Source organism: Urocitellus parryii, unplaced genomic scaffold, assembly GCF_045843805.1.
Source record: "Urocitellus parryii isolate mUroPar1 unplaced genomic scaffold, mUroPar1.hap1 Scaffold_87, whole genome shotgun sequence".
In the NCBI taxonomy this organism is placed as follows: domain Eukaryota; kingdom Metazoa; phylum Chordata; class Mammalia; order Rodentia; family Sciuridae; genus Urocitellus; species Urocitellus parryii.
This window is the reverse complement of record NW_027554208.1, coordinates 953,158-970,854: the sequence shown is the minus strand read 5'-3', so window position 1 is coordinate 970,854 and position 17,697 is coordinate 953,158.

Here is a 17,697-nt window from a genome sequence, read left to right as displayed (position 1 = left end):
TCCAGCCTTGGATCTAGGACTAGGTCTTAGACCTTTCTAGAATATAATACATATCTTTACCAATGCTTTAAAAATCATAGTTTTTCAACCAGTATTTATTGATTGTTTGAATGAGTAAATGTTCAATAGCTCCTTAAATTATTTGGGTCTTCCTAACCATGTGCTTCTATGTGGTCCATGAACTATCTGAAATACATAGCATGTTTTCGTTAAAAAAAAATGTTGGTGCATTATAATTATATATAATAGCAGGATTCTTTGTTCTACATTTGTATATGCATACAATATAATGTTATAATTTAACTAATAAAATAGATAGCATTTTTGGTGAGTGATGTTCAACTTATTAAAAAAGAAAACAGGAAAAGGGTGGGAGTCCCTCATGATTAAATATACATATGCTAAGTCCATGATGGATAATCCAGGTATTCTGGCAGGTGTCTTCCTGGGTCGAAATTGAAGGTAAATTTGAGCTTGATGTCTAATATCATCCAGACTTGTTTCCCAGATACCTGAAAGGTCACACATATTTTCCTAGCTGGGTCACATTATGGGACTTTGGTTCTAATACAATATGGACAGCCCATTGACCAAATCATTTTAGAATATTTGCAGGCCACTCTGGGAGTACAAAGGAAGCAAATACTTTTGCCATCTCCTTTTTCTCCTCATGCCCTCATGTCACTCATAAGAAGCTGGTGGCTTAAGAATGCTTTTAAGACATTCACTTTTCAAGAAGCTGAAGAAGACAATCATGCAAGGAGACACTAGGTTTTGTGAGGCCCAAAGCTAGAGAGAATTTAAGATTCCCTATTTCAGAAGTATTAATGAAAACTCACAACTAAAAAAAAAAAAAAAAGATATTAAAGTCCCTAATTAGGACTCCCTTTGCAGGTGAAGTCCCAAAGCTTAACCTTAATTAGCTTGTTAAAGACACACCTTTGTAATAAAGGAAGCACCATTTTAAGTCAAAGGGATTTGTGTTGTAATATCGATTAAAGGAACATTTCTAAATAGTCAGGTTGCCAGGGGAGGAACCACTTTAAACTGACTTGACATTTGTGTGTCCAGGAAGCCTCTGTTGAATAAGAATCTTTAGGGAACTTGGAATCCTTGAATTTACTTTTCATCAAAACCAAAAAAGACACCTGGCCAAATTTTTCCTATCAAAAAATTAAAAAAATATATTTTTTAGTTATAGATGGACACAATATCTTTATGTTGTTTATTTATTTTTATGTGGTGCTGAGGATCGAACCCAGTTCCTCACACGTACGAAGCAAGTGCTCTACCAACGAACCACAACCCCAGCCCTCCTATCAAATTTTTAAAAGAAATCAATGTAATTCAGCCATTGAGAAAACAGGAAAAATGAAAAAGGAAAGCAATTAAGTTACTTAAAGAAGGGGGAAGATAAAGTGTAGGCTTCCCTCCTTGGTAGAAAGCCCTCTGCTGGTTGGGCGGGTGAAGCTGCACCCATGTATGGTAAAATAGGTTCTGGGTTTCCTAACTGCCACTCAGAGATCACTTGGCATGTACAGATTTGCTACACATGCCACTTTGCCACAAATCTGGCACATTGTAAGTGCTTACTGAAAGTGCACTGAATGGATGAACGGACCAAATAAGTGAGTCCACTTTGAACAAACAAGGCCAACTCTGAAATAAAGTTTTACAAAAGAGTCTGTAATTAAGTGTTGTCAGACTTCTTTGCATTGGGAATTCCTTCCTGACTATGTTTTAGGTGTGATGGCAAAAGGATTAGGAAATACAATGGGGTCAATTTTTGCTCCTTGCCTAACTTATGCTAAATATTTTGCCTGATGTTTGTATGTGTCAGTGTTTTAAACATTTTGCAACTGAGAAAATTAACTCAAAAAGCTTAAATAACTTGTTTGTGTCTTCTCAGGGAACAAGTGTCAAGAGCCAGGATTTGGATCCTGGTTTGGGTGTGCAGGGCACAGTCTCTGACTCTCTGGCCTCTCCTTTAGCCTCTTCTTGACAGCAAATGTGAAAGATTTGAAATAGTGACTAAGGGAGGGAGGATAGTAAAGAAGGAAGCGTGGGGTAGTCACACTGCCTATTCATGTGCAGGGTGTGTTTTGTGACATTAAAATGCCCATTTGTGCCAGGCACAGTGGCGCATGTCTGAAATTCCAGTGGCTTGGAAGATTGAGGCAGGAGGGCTGCAAGTTCAAAGTCAGCCTCAGCAATTTATCAAGGCCCTAAGCAACTCAGTGAGACCCTGTTAAAAAAAAAAAAAGGCTGGTGATGTGGCTCAGTGATTAAGTGCTCCTGGGCTTAATCCCTGGTATCCCCACCCCCCAAAATAAATAAATAAATAAATAAATACATATTTGTAAGGTGGCAGGACATGTCTGGATGACCTCTAGTGGGGTGACCAAAAGACCCAGCTTGCCAGGGCAGTTGCCATATATACCTACTGCACCTCAGCAACTGTTCCTAGCAACTCTTCCACTCCAAAGTGTCCCACTGTGGACCATGAGTTCTGTAGCCACCCTATCTTTACGGTTCTTTCTGGCTCTTAATTTCTGTGACTTCAGATTGAACCTTATAAGAACTCTTTTTAAAAATATATTATTTTAGTTGTCGATGGACTTTTATTTTATTTATATGTGATGCTGCCTCACACATGCTAGGCTAATGCTCTACCAACCTCAGCCCCTAATAATATCTCTGACTGAAGAAACAGTGAGTTTTCATTTTCTAGGCCTGTGAAGGATAGGGACTGACAGTACCTCACCTAGAGGTTGCTTTGCATTTCTGATACAGGCTGTTCATCTGCTAGTACTCCTCTCCTTTAAAAGTACACTAGTAAATTCCCTTCTAACAGATTTGGTTCCAGTTAATCTGGAATTGGTACATATTTGTTTCCTTCTTTCTATCAGCAGTGGCTACCACTTACTGAGGAACAAGGGCATCATCCTGTTTATCGCACATATTGATGCTATTAGTTCTTCATTTTATAGATATGGAGAAATGACTTGCAAGAAAGAGATGGAGTCAGCAAATGCACCTAACCACTGTGCCATATTGAGATATGTGTATACAGTATACACATACACAGCAGATAATTTAAAAATCACCAGGCTTCCTAAATTCCCAGGGGCTTTTCCTAGATCAGTCAGTGTCCATGCTAGCCTTTGTAATTTCACCTTTCTTTGCTTCCACTATTCATTCTACAGACTGAGGCAGGTTCTCCAGAAAAACAAACAAGAAGGGATAAGCAAGGAGGTTCAATGAGTGCATTGAGTGTTTCACTTCTGTGGACCTTCTTCTCCTTTTTGAGTTTGTCTTTCTTTACCACAGTATAAGACAAAAAAAACAGGCACTTGTTTTTTTGTATATTTACATAGACGATACTTAAAGAAAAACCACCAGTCGACATGTATCATTCTGCTTTTATTTATTGTCTGGCTAACTTACAAAGACGCAGATGTCTAGGGTAGATTCTACCCTACCATTTAAACTATCCTGATGACATAGATACCAAAATGTGTCTATTACGCAGTGCAATGGTATGAAAAAAATATTTTTCTTCCTCTACAGACCCTGACCATAAGCAGGGAAAAATTAATTTCATACCAAAAATTTTTGGGCATTTGAACAACCATCCCATTTCTGCTACTAAAATAACAAACAGGTATTACAAGTTAAAATATAAAGGCCTAAGAGTTTTTACAAATATGCAAATTACCTGCTACTTAGACATAAAACGCTGATTTCTTTTAAATCACAAAGTAAGGCACCATTGGATTAAACATTTTTCTCAGCTCCTACTAAATAAAATGCATAGTGAAATAAATACCAAACACTGAATTTTAATACTGTAATACATTTCGGTATAAAATGATATGTGAATGTTAAAATACTGTATTGCATCTTGAATACATTTATCTGGAAATTTTATGGAAAGAACATACATGTAAGCTTTGATTTCAGGGAAGAAAATACTCATTTTTGTGATTGCCAGAGTTTGAAGATTTTAGCATAGAACTTATTCAAAGTTTTGGATACAATTAGGTTGATAACTTTTCAAAGTCAGCATGTAGGTGTATTAATGAAATATTGCCTTAAAAATACAGTCTAAAACATCTCTATTCTGGATGAATGGCAACTTTGAGCTGTGACCCTGTTTCAAACTTTAGAAAAGTACCTGCAAAGTTGAGATACACAAGGGATTATTCAATTCCTGCTATCCCTTACAAAACTCAGACCTACCTTTTTGGAGGTCAGAATTTTCTCCACATTTGCTAGGAAGCCCAAACTCCATTTTTTGTGCGGTGGGTCACTGGGTTCTATTATGGGATGTTTTTCAATATTGCCAACAGATCAAAAATCCAAAATAAAATGATGCTGCTAAATTACCAAAACCTCAGTGATTTTAAATCACGAAGCTTGTTACACCTTTATATAACTTGGTTCTCTTTGGGGAAAGAGCCCAAGAGGCTATGTGGAAGGTGACAGATGAATGGCAGAAAAGAGGGAGAAAACAAGTTCTCTAATGTACTAAACCCAGGACTTTGGCAAGGAAAGTTATAAAAATACAATATATTCAATCAGTAAATTCATAATTTATTAGACATTCCATTTATTAGAACTCTAAGTTCTGCTTTTATATAAATGAAACAGTTATTTATTCTATAAATAGGAATGCATCTTTCAAATTTTTCTTTGGATTGATTTCTTGTTAGCATCTCCCAGTAATACATGAATAATACACTGAACCCATGATACAAAGTTAAGGTAGATAGGTATATACATATGTGGTCATATGCTTTTAAAAAATAAAAAATGGTAATTTTAAACATAACCATATAAAACATCAACATGGAAATATTTTTTCCAACTCTATAGCTATATTTAAGAGTCCCAGTAAAATTTTGTAAACAAAATCATATTTAAAAAAGGCAAAGGCTGGCTCTTCCTCGTGGTCCTTTAGTGGAGATTTATTTGCATAGATCTAAAAAAATGATTCTCCTGGAGAGTTCAAAACAAATTCCCTCCCAATTTCTACTAACAAGCTCCCTAATTCACTCAACCCCATCAGCATCAGAGTTAGATTTGTAGAGTTTTGCCCATCAACTCAAATCTATTCCCTTCTTCCATGATTCTGATTTGAGCCCTTTCCCTCACTTTCTTCCCCTACTACCTAGCCTTCTTAGCTTCTCCAGGCCTTGAGGAGTTTGCTCAGTGGGAGAAAAACAAAGGCCACTTCAAAACTCCAAGACAGGCCTCCAACTGACAATTGAACACACAAGCCAGCTGGTTTTGAGTCAGGAAGGCCTGACATGCTTTTGGTTTCTTTCCAATGGCTTGATTTAACATGACTGTAAACCATTATTAGATTGATTTCTGACCTTGGTACTGTGAAGCAATACTTCAACACAGATAGCAAAGGAAGGGAAAAAATAAATAACAAAAATCAAACGTCAAGCTGCCTGCCAAACAAGGTTTTGGGTCCTAATTTTATTGCCTCTTGAATTGCTAAAGCTCAATCTTGATTTTAAAACAAGAGATTTTGGTACGAATGTCCCTCTTCCAGAACTGTGCTGAACACTAGGGTAGCTACCATTACATGTGGTTCCTGAGCACTCTATATGTGAATAATTCCAATGGAGATGTGCTCTAAGAGTAGGATACACACTTTTGTTTGAAGATTTAGTAGCAAAAAAGAATGCAAAATGTCTCCTTAGTAATTTTTATATAGGTTGTTGGTTGAAATGATATTTTGGGTGTGTAAGGTTAAATAAAATATACTATCATTTCACCTGTTTCACTATCTTTAAAAAATGTGGCTACTAGAAATTTTACAGTTATATATGGAGCTCACATTATGTTTCTGCTGGACAGCTCTGTCCTGGGGCCTACCTTGGTCTGCCAAGGATTGGATATCCTTGTAACTGCAGAAGCTTCATGTGAGCCATGCTCAGCCATTTGCTTAGGCAGTCTGTGGTTCATGGAAACAGGAGGCCAAGCGTGCGAAAAACGCACAGACGAAAACAGCTCTTAGGGACTTCAATAATTATAGCCTGTAGCAAATAAGCAGTGAATATTTGAGTTTGTTTGGTTGAAAGCTGGGATACAATTTGTCTCTGCCTACTTTCCACAAAAGCCTATTGATCCCAGCAGCCAACACTGGCAGGCTGTAGCTGAAGCAAGCAATAGCTTTGACAATATACACAACAGAAGCTAGGTGCTTCTCTTTACTGGATTCCCCCCACCCCCAACACACACATACATGCACACACACATTCCCACCTCACCCTCCCTTCTTCCTGCTTGCCCTAAGTGAAGGGGACAGGGAAGTGGGGAGGAGGGTGTGTAATTCTCCGACAGCAACATCAGAAGCAGCTCTGGAGCTTGAGTAGAGAAGAGCAGGCCAAGATCACCTTGGGATTGGAGGAAGGGGTGGGGCACCCCTTTCTCTTCAGTTGGATCCACCTTCATGAAAAAAATCAGACAAAATATAATTTTGGTTAGAAAGCTTACGTTCTTAGTGTGGGAATTCTGGAATGGTGCCCACTACCTCACCCCTTATGATCAAGGCTGTAAGCTAATTGGCATGTGCAGATGAGAAAGGAAAAGTGTGGAATGATCTGAATAAACACTAAAGATGACCCCACTGACTACAGAGTCCCCACACAGAGTTAAGTAAAAACAAATACTTTTCTTCTTAGCACACAGTTTGTGTTAATTATTGATTTATAAAACATGGATGAACAAAAACAAAACATTCACCCATCTTGCACTACTGAGATAACCAATAAAATTTTGTGTATATTTTCCATTTAGATTCAGTTCCCTTTTTTCTTACAAAAGTTTGAACATCTTCCAGTCAATATTCTTTCAAATGTAATCGTTAATGACACACTGCATTATATTATATAGAACTATACTGTAGTTTACTGATCTAATCAATCTGCTTTTTTTGGGGGGGGTAAGGTTAAAATGGCCGTGAAGTCATATTTCACTGTAGGTTTTTTTTTTTTTAATGGTATTGGGGTCAAACCTAAGGGCTCTGTACCACTGAACTATACCACTGAACCCTTTCCACTTTTTATTTTGAGACAGGATATCTCTAAGCTCTGCAGGTTGTCCTCAAACTTGTGATTCTCCTGCCTCAGCCTCTTGAGTCCCTGGGATTATAAGTGTGTGCCACTGCACCTGGCTCACTGTAGTTTGATTTGGCTTTCCCTAATGACTAGCAATGTTGAGCATCTTTTCATGTGCTTATTGACCATCTGTATATCTTTAGAGAAAAGCCTATCAAGTATTCAATCTATTTTTTGATTTTTTTATTGTTGAGTTGTAGAAATCAGAACATTAGTTCTTTAATAGATGTATGATTTCCAAATAGTTTCTCCTATTCTATGGACTGCCTTTTCACTCTCTTGATGTGTTCTTTTTAAAAGCCATGCACATCTGTGGGCTACAAACTGTAACTGCCGTTAAAACCCAGTCACATTGGAAAGAGGCATTTATCCCACACTCATACTTTGAGGATCTAGCAGGTGTGAGGTATGAAGTCAGGTGTTCAGAGGCTGTGGCCAGGTCTGCTGGAGGGACATGTTGGTTAGGTAGTCGTGTTCACCATGGCTCTGAGATTCAGTGGGCTGGCTCTGCTGGGTTCCTCAGCAGGTGTCTCGATACTGACCCTACAGACTTAGGGACTTCTGAGACAGAACCAAATATCTGAGCAAGGAGAGGAATTAGAGGAATATATCAGCTGTCTACTCCTTTGCATCTTCCTTTCACCATCTTTTCTTGAGCAAATGTCTGAGCAAAGGCTTATCTGGATGGAAACCAGCCACCTGCCGTGGAGCCTTGACCATCAGCTGACACACCACAAATGGTTAGCAAAATGAGGGCTGGCCTTATTCAACACTGCTGAGAGTGTACTCTGTGCTGCTCGGGATGGTCTTGGTGCCTACCGGGCTTTGGATCTGGAGGCTAGGGCAGCTACAGAAGCAGAAGAAAACGTGGCACTCAATAGTAATGTATTTATTTTTGTTAGATGATCTGTTATTATTATAAAATGTTAAGCATGACTAAGACTAGAAATATTTAAAGCAAATCTACAAAAAAACAAAAACAAAAACAAACAAACAAAAACCCCAAACAACCCACTTCAGCAGGCAGTGGAAATTAACTTATTTAAAAATATTTTAAAATGTCTACTATATTTCAGGTTCTGTGGAATATGCAGTAGTGAGCAGGATTAGCATCATTCCCATCCTCAAGTTGCTTACTTGAGTTTTGAAGAAAGAGTAGGGAGGGAAATCTAGAAGCTATGGGTTCTATCATTGATTCAAAAATATGAATAATATTTAAATTAGATTAAGAATGTTTATAACAAGTCAGAAAAAGTATTTAGAATTTATATAAGCAACTCTTTAAAGTAAATTCATTTGTTAGTGTGCAAGAGGGAAGAAAGACTGGCCGTACTCCTATCAGACAGAAACCCCTCTTTAAATGAACACATACACAGAAAGATAACTGTTCCATGTAAAGGCTTAATTTTCATCAAAATATTGAACTGCTAACTTGTATATACTAACTTTGTTAAAGTTATATAACTTTTTATTAAGTGTTGTCTAGGAATGTGGAATTCCATCTAAATACATTTTTCAAATAATTAGTTTTTATTTCGAGCAGCAATGTTCTCTTTATTTCTGGCAGTTTTTCATGGAGATTTGCCCAAATATTTCTTAACACTTTGAATTCTTCAACAGAGGCACAAAGCATAATTTGACTCATTTAATTTAACCCAATAGAAATGTACTCAGTAGAAACTCTGAGTTCCTAGCTCCTCCTCTGACCTGAGGCGGCCACCCATCTCCCCACTCAGTGATTTTGCTTCTTCTTTTTTTTTTTTAGAGAGAGGGAGGGAGAGAGGGAGAGAGAGAGAATTTTAATATTTATTTCTTAGTTTTCAGCGGACACAACATCTTTGTTTGTATGTGGTGCTGAGGATCGAACCCGGGCCGCACGCATGCCAGGTGAGCGCGCTACTGCTTGAGCCACATCCCCAGCCCCAGTGATTTTGCTTCTAACTGCCCTTAACTTCAAGGCTATCAGCTTCTCTAAGAGTGGAACCAACAACCAAAAATTAAGAACTGGTGTGTTGAGAAAGAATCAGCGGCTCTGAGGGGGTGTAAGGTGCTCTGTCAGGGGGTAGGGACGAGGCTGAGGCTGTGGAGACTGTTATTTGACTTTCTTGATTTGGTTTTGAGGTGAAGTCTGCTATAAGTCTGAACCTCATAGGTGACATTTGTATGTCTCATGCTAATTCATTCATTCTGTCTTTCTCCCCTCCTCTCTCTCCCTCCTTCCTTCTCCTCCCTCCCTCTCCCGCTCTCTCTCAATTTGTGGTGCCAGGGATTGAACCCAGGGCCATGCACATGCCAGGCAAGTTCTCTCCCACTGAACTACATCCCCAGCTCCCACACTAATTCTCTCTTAGTCCTGTCACAATATTTATTGTTGTGAAATCCCAATGTGTCTATTTTCCCTTCGTGTTCACATTTCTTGGACAGGGGGAAAGTGCTTTATTTTTTATAGTGTATTATTAGGAAACAAACAGGAACGATCTAAATGTCCAATAATGCTCAACTATTGTATGCTAACCTGAACACCATGGAATAAAAGCCACGTGATAAAATGGGGATGGATGTTATGGAAAATCCTATCACCAAAAAACCTGTATAACTATATAAAAAATCAGAAGTATATGAAGAAGAATGGGAAGAGAACCTAGTAAAACTGAAATATCTGTTCTATGGAGAGATTGTGGATATATTTAAGATTTTTAGATGCTCCATAAAGCTATGGTTATAATACATTTAAAATATCAAGAAAGTTGACAGTGAGTTTTTGCTATAGTTAGTAAGACATTTTGCCAGTCTCAAAACTTGTTGGAATAGAAAATGGCTCTCCATTTACTTTGTCTCAGAAAGATCAAAATGGGGTAAGAATGATCAAAGAGGCCAAATAGTAGCATTTAATCCTGACAAACCAAAGGTCTCTGAGCTCCCCATGACACATAATAATAATTATCCCTCATCCCCTTTCTAAATATCTACAGCCTCCTCACTGCTCGTGCAAGGGGAGTTTACCAGGATTTAGAGAACTCGGAATCACATTCTCCAGGTCAGAGGCCTGGACTTCCTACATAATGCCACGCATAACCTGGGCTATTCAAGTATGAATTTGCCAAAAGTTGGCAGTAATACTCACTCCGGCTCTCACTTCTTGCCAATTTACTGGGATACGTTTTGGTCGTTGGTACATATGGCTCTGGAGGTGGCAAATCAGAAATCGGATGGAAGTAGAATCTGCTTTCCCACTCATCTGGGGAAGAAACACACAGTATCTTCAGCAACAGACAATCTGCTACAGGCTTACGTAATGAAAGGCACAGACGAACCATAGAGAGAACTGCAGAAGTCAGTTCCAGTTTTATGCCTAGAAATTTACAAATGTCCTTGATTAGCACACTGATAAAACATATTGGCCTGCAAATCAGTGCTTTTTTTTTTTCCAGTGCTGGAGAGGGAACCACAAAAAGAATTTAACTAGGGTGTTTAGGGTGATGATGTGATGCATGCTTGTAAGCTCAGCAACTGGGAGGCTGAGGCAAGACTTCAAGTCTGAGGCCAGTCTCAGCAACTTAGTGAGATCCTATATCAAAATAAAAAATAAAAAGGGTTGGGGAAGCAGCTCAGTCATAGAGTATCCCTGAGTTCAATCCCTAGCACCAAAAACAAAACAAACAAAAAACTAGGGTGATTAGGATCCAGCTAGTCCCTTTCAGGAGCTGGGGGCTAAGGTATAGGACACTCTTCTTCCCACAGTGGGTCCAGGAATAACAGGGACCACTCTGAGAACATGATAGACTGAAGCAGCTTAACAGCTGCAGGCCACTGGGCCTCTTACCTATAGCCAACTATTTAGAAATGTAGATGACAAGACCATAAGCCACAAAAATGTTGTGCCCACCCCCCCCACCCACCCCCCACCCCCGCCAAATTCTGGAATCTCTGGAAAGTTAATCAAAATGAAACTCCAGCAAGGAACAAGTTACAGACAAATGATCTGCCTTTGTGGGAAGTGGGAGAGGAGGATTACGAGGATTACTAGTTTCAAGGTGAAGTTGTAGTGGGCCCTAAAATGGTAAGTTACATTAGTGCCCTTCAGTGTGATAATGACAGTGGATGAAAAAATGTTAATGCAAACACCACGCACCTTCACAGGAGGAGTCTTGGAAGCCATTTCTAATTGAAGTTGAAGGTGGTGGTGGGGGAGGTGCCCCAGCACCAGGTCTGTCAGGAGGAAGAGGTGGCCTGGGTCCGCCCCTGGGACTATCAACTCCACTCCTGGACGGCAATTGGGGGGTGGCCTGCAGGGCCCGAGATGTGCTGCCATTTCTGTTTATTGGAGGTGGTGGTGGGAGGGGTCCTGAGGCAAAAAAAAAAGATGATATTTAGAGTAATGCTGCCTTATATCCCATATTGCTATTATGTTCATCATCAGCTTGCAACTAATGACTACCTACTGGATACATATGCTTTAACTACGGAACATGGAGAAATGGTGGAGACTTTCCAGGACTTGAGAAATGAGCGACATATATAAACACACAAATGTGCATTAGCACACATCTGTATGGAGAGCCAGTATGTATTCAGAGCTAAATGGCTGTTTGGCTTTGAGTTAGCACTGAGGCTGGAGATAATATGGTGAAACTGAAAACAGGTGATAATTTTTTAAAAATGTTTTATAATTTTTTTAAAGAGCTATCGAATTAATCACTTTGACACCATGAAAGAATTAAAAAAGAGTAAGATAGTTATGAAGTTATTTTAATAGGTCTTCAAAAGAACTGATTTCTTTAAGGACACAGTATCACTGCTAACCACACAACCATGTTGCGATCCATTTCCAGGCAGAGAGGCATCAGGAAGCCAGTCATCCTGAGAACAGTAGGAGTTCCTTCTCCTTCTTCCTCTTTGAGCAGGCAGATGGCACCCAGGCACTGACAAACAGCTATTCAATGTTCCTGACTATTGGTGCCAGAGTGGGTCCTGCCCCATAAGCCAGCTGCTGTCCCGTGGAGCTTGATTCCCTGTCTACACGGAGTGCCAGGTAGCAACTTTTCTCACAGCACTGTTGCCTGGAGTAATCAGTCAAAAAGCAAGAAGAAAAAAAAAAGTACTATCTAAACAGTATTTGATACTGTTTTTTAAAAATTCAAAGATATGGTATAACCAGAACATTTTAAGTTCCAAGAAAAAAAACCTCAAATTCTTCTTTTTGATAAGAAATGCATCTTGCTTTTTCCCTTATTCCGAGTATAGCAGCTGTTTGGGTAGTGAGTAAATTTTAAAAATATTAAACTTGAGCATTTTCCCATGTAAGTCAAAGTGGCCTTAGTAATTATTCCTGATTTTTAGTAGTGTGTTTCACTTGTAAGATGATGATGTTTTCTGTAAATACAGTCTTAAGGAATTATAAATACAGATATTATAGATTCAGAATCTGACTTAGGGACCTTGAATTGAACAACCTTCCCGCTGCAGATACCCCGACAGAAAGTCTGGGCTCAAACATTTGATGGGGGTGGGAGGCACTGCACAGTGCTGGCTGTTCTCCCAAGGAGGCTTCTGTGTCTCACCTTGTAGCATTTATTGTCCCATACTGCTTGTCACTGCTAGAGTCCCCACAGCAAGAGGTGATTTACTGGGTGTCAATGCTGTGGATTTAACTTCACTGGTGATATCAGCCTCTACTTGCCACTAAATGCAAACTAGACATCCAGCATTATGGAGACAGGTACTATGTAACTTGGTCAACTTCATCTTGTTTTTGCTTCTTTAGTAAACGTTCATGTTCCTAACTCTGCAACCTCATGAACCCCTGCTCCAAACCCACATTGGTACAATAGAAAAGAAGACAGATTTCTATTTCCCATTGGCAGGACAATAATAAAATGATAATTTACATGACTACTTGCCAGAAAACAAGATAATCTCTACACACATTTGTCTCATTTGATTCTCACAATAACCCTGAGATGTATAAGGCCAGCAGACAAGGCCTGGGAAGTTTTAGAAGTTTAAAAGGCTCAAGTCAGGAAGCTAATGAGTGGAAGAACTGGGATTTAACTTCAAATCTGTCAAATTCTAAAGTCAGTGAAGCCAAACCACATTTCAAAATACAGATGGCCCTTTATGACTTCTCATAGGCTCTTCATGGTATGTAAACTGGTGGAATTTTCTGGAAGACAATATGGCAGTACCTATGAAATCCATGGTTTTTGATGTACAACCATTGACCCAGAAATTCCATCTCTAGAAATTCATCCAAAGGAAATATATAGATGTGCACAAATATTTAGCTACTAGGATCCTTCACTGTAGTATCTGCATGCAACAGCAAAATCCAGATATGACCCACATGACCAAGGGAGGGGACTGGTTAAATAAATCAAGGTACATTTATAGAATCTCATATAGCCTTAAAAATTATATTGCACACTTAACAAGGGGACTTATCATGCAGCCTAGAGCATATGTCTCACCAAAAGGTGAAATATAGAGAAAGGAGCCAATGTGGCAGCCATTGGTTACATGAGGCTACTGAGTATTTGAAATGTGTCTAATCTGAATTGAGGTGTGTTATGTGTTAAATAGACATTAGGTTCCAAAGAATTACTAGGACAAACAAAATGAACATGAAATATATTACTAACAATTATTTTCTTTGCAAATTATGTTGGTAATCCATTGGGTTAAATGAAAATATATTAAAATTAATTTCTATTTGTTTTTTAAAAAAGAAGTAAAGGAGAACAAGGTAACATATTCTGTATCTTGATGGTAGTATACTATATATTCATATATATATATATGTTATCATTTCTTACATTTGTGTTGTCAAAATTCATATAATTATAAAAATAAATAGGGCAAATTGTTCCATATATAAATTATATCCCAACAAACATGATAATAAAAAGAAATCTAGTTCATGAAGTGTTTTAACAGTATTGGGCACATACTAACCACCTGATAAATAATGGCTATTATTATGATTCATTAAAGCAACCAGCATCAGGCTGTTTCATAGTGGGGTAGGGAGGGGGAGCATGGGAGGAATAGACAAACTCTAGATAGGGCAAAGGGGTGGGAGGGAAAGGGAAGGAGCAGGGGGTTAGAAATGATGGTAGAATGAGATGGACATCATTATCCAAAGTACGTGTATAAAGACACAAATGGTGTACAACCAGAGATATGAAAAATCGTACTCTATATGTGTAATATGAGTAGCCAAAATGATGTTGAATGGGGAAAATTGAAAAAACATTTTCTCCAAGATCTAGAACCAGATGAAATGTGCATACTCACCACTGTTATTCAACATGTACTAGAAGTTTTGGCTGGAAAATTAGATAAGAGAAAGAAATAAAAAGCATACTAATAAGAAGAGAATAAATAAACTATCCCTGTTGGAATATGATATGACTCTAAAAAAACTAAAAACTGAAAAATCTAAAAACTCTACCAAAAGAATCTTAGCCCTGATAAGCAAATTCAGTAGGGCTACAGAACACAAAATCAGCAAACAAAAATCAACAGCATTTTATACAGCAATAATGAACTTGCTGAGAAAAAAATATGATAGCAATTCCATTCATAATAGCTATAAAAATAAAATATGTGAAAATAAACTTGACCCAGGAATAGAAAGACTTCTATGGGGAAAAGTACAACACTGATCAAAAAATAGAAGAAAGCACACACACATAAAGCAGAATGAATGAGTGAATGAATGCCCATATTCATGGACTGGAACAACTGAACTGTTAGAATGTCCATACTTCCCAAAGTGGTGTGCAGATTCCATAAAATTCCCATTTATATACAAATGACTTCATAGAACTAGAAAAAAATCATTAAATACATATAGAAGCTCAAAGAATCCTGAATAAACAAAGCAATCTTGAGCAAAAAGAACAAAGCTCTTAGCATCCCAATCCCTGACTTCAACACACTCTCCAAAGCTATAATAACCCAAACAGCATGACCCTGCACTAAAAAAACAGACCATCGAAACATACCAGAGATCCCAGAACAAACCCACTCGTCCACAGACAGCTGATTCATATCAGTGCCAAAAACATAGATGGGAGAAGGAGAGTCCCTTCAGGAAACCACGCTGGGGAAACAGGTTACCCCAGGTGGAAGACTGAAAGCCCACTGCTCTTCATCCTACACAGAAATCAGCTCAACACGGACCAGAAATATCAATGGAAGGCTTGACACTATTAAACTACAGGAGAAGAGCGTGTGAGAAACACTTTCAGACACTGACAGTGGTTATTTAGGTAAGACCTGAAAAGCATAGGCAGTAAATTAAAAATTGACTATTCCATGAAATAGAAAAGGAGGGAGCCTTCCAAACTCATTCTATGAAGCTAGTATCACTCTGATACCGAAACCAGACAAAGACCCATCAAGGAAAGAAAACTTCAGGCCAATATTTCTGATGAACACAGATGCAAAACTTCTTAAAAAATACTGACAAAGAGCAATTAGACAGGCAAAGAAATTAAAGAGACACATATAGGAAAAGAAGAACTTACATTAGCTCTATTTCCTGACAGTATGATTCTATACTTGGAAGACCCAAAAAGCTCCACCAGAAAACTTCTAGAACTAGTAAGAATCCAGCAAAGTAGCAGGATATAAAATCAAAACCCATAAATCAAAGGCATTTCTGTATATCAGTGACAGATCCTCTAAAAGAGATACGAAGAAAACTACCCCACTTACAAGAGCCTCAAAAAAATAAAATAAAATAAAATACTTGGGAATCAACTTCACAAAAGAGGTGAAAGATCTATACAATGAAAATTCCAGAACCCTAAAGAAAGAAATCAAAGAAGACCTTAGAAGAGGGAAATATCTACCTCGCTCTAGGATAGGCAGAATTAATATTATCAAAATTACCATACTTCCAAAAGTGCTATACAGATTTAATGCACTACTGATCAAAATCCCAATGACATTCCTCATAGAAATAGAAAAAGCAATCATGAAATTCATCTGCTAAGATAAGAGACCCAGAATAGTTAAAGCAATCCTTAGCAGGAAGAGTGAAGCAGGGGGCATCACTATACCAGACCTTAAACCACACTATAGAGCAATAGTAACAAAAACAGCATGGTATTGGCACCAAAACAGACTGGCAGACCAGTGGTACAGAATAGAGGGCACAGAGAAATGATTGGGTTGCGAGACCTTTACCCACTCAGTGAATTGTCCCCTGGTGGGGTTAACTGAGTGGTACCTGGAGGCAGGTGGGGTGTGGCTGGAGGAGCAGGTCACTGGGGGTGTGGCTTTGGGCTTATGTTTGTATACAGCTGTGTCTGCTAGGGAGAGAAACACTCTGTCTCAGTGTTTGGAGATACCCACATTCCACCTAGTCCAGAGCACCAGATTCCTCCGTGTGTGTCTATGGTGACAGAAATATGAAAGTAGTTGCCTGGGTTTGAGGATGGGGAAGATTGACTAGAAAGAGGAGATTTTTCAAGTAATGGAAATATCTTCTCAAAAAACATGCAATATACATTTTAGTATAACAGCTCCAAACAAGTGGCTTTTTTAGGAGTGCCCTCCTGGCCCTGGTTGTGGAGTTACCCATGAGCTGTCCTGCCTCCCTTCACCTTATCTCCTGCTACTCTCCCCAGTTCACATAGGCCTTCCCTACTCTGCCCTTCTGTTTCAGCCACAGGGGTCTCTCACCAGCAAAGTGAAACTTCTCCTGCCTAAAGGACTCTGCGATTGCTATTCCTTTAGCCTAAGGTCTATCCCTAGCTCTCCTTATGACTGTCTCATTCTCAAGATCACATATCAAATGTGCCTTCCTCCAAGAGGCCATCCTTGCTGTTTTAATAGAGCTTCTCCTTCCCTCACCCCATTCCCCTTTATGACTTGCTTGGTCTTTGCAACCACTGAAGATGGACATGTAAATAGAGCTCTTCCAAGTCTGACCAAAGGTCTTTAAGATTCTGCATATCCACAACTTGTAACTTTTAATGTTGTTGGTATTCCATTATGTCAATGTGCCACAATGTGTCTTCCTGTTCATCTTGTTGATGGGAACTTGAGTCTTTGTGAATAAGTATTTTGTGGATTGATTTTTCATTTCTTTTGCAACAGTCAGCAAAGAAGGATATTTGCAAAGTCTCTCATACTATAGGAATGTCAGTCTTCTAATTATTCTATTCTGGACTACCTACCACTCTTGCTGGGGAAATGCCTGATTAGCTTTCAATGACATTGAACAAATAATCATGTTGGATATCCAGGTAACAGCCTGACGGAAATGGTAAGAGAGAGTAGATTCCAAGAACACCATGTACACCGAGGAAATTAATCTGTCTTTAGAAACTTCATAGAGAAGGTATATACAAAGAGGCCCTGAATAAAAAAGAAGAGAATTAAATGCAAAAATGATAACTGAGGCCAAATGTGAAATTTATTTTTCACATCACTAAACTAGATAAAGAGAAACAAAGTGCACTTCAGACACATAACCAGGAAAAAAGAAGGGCGTTGATAATGATAAAAATGTCCATTTTAAAGAAGATGTAACCAGCCCTAAATGTGT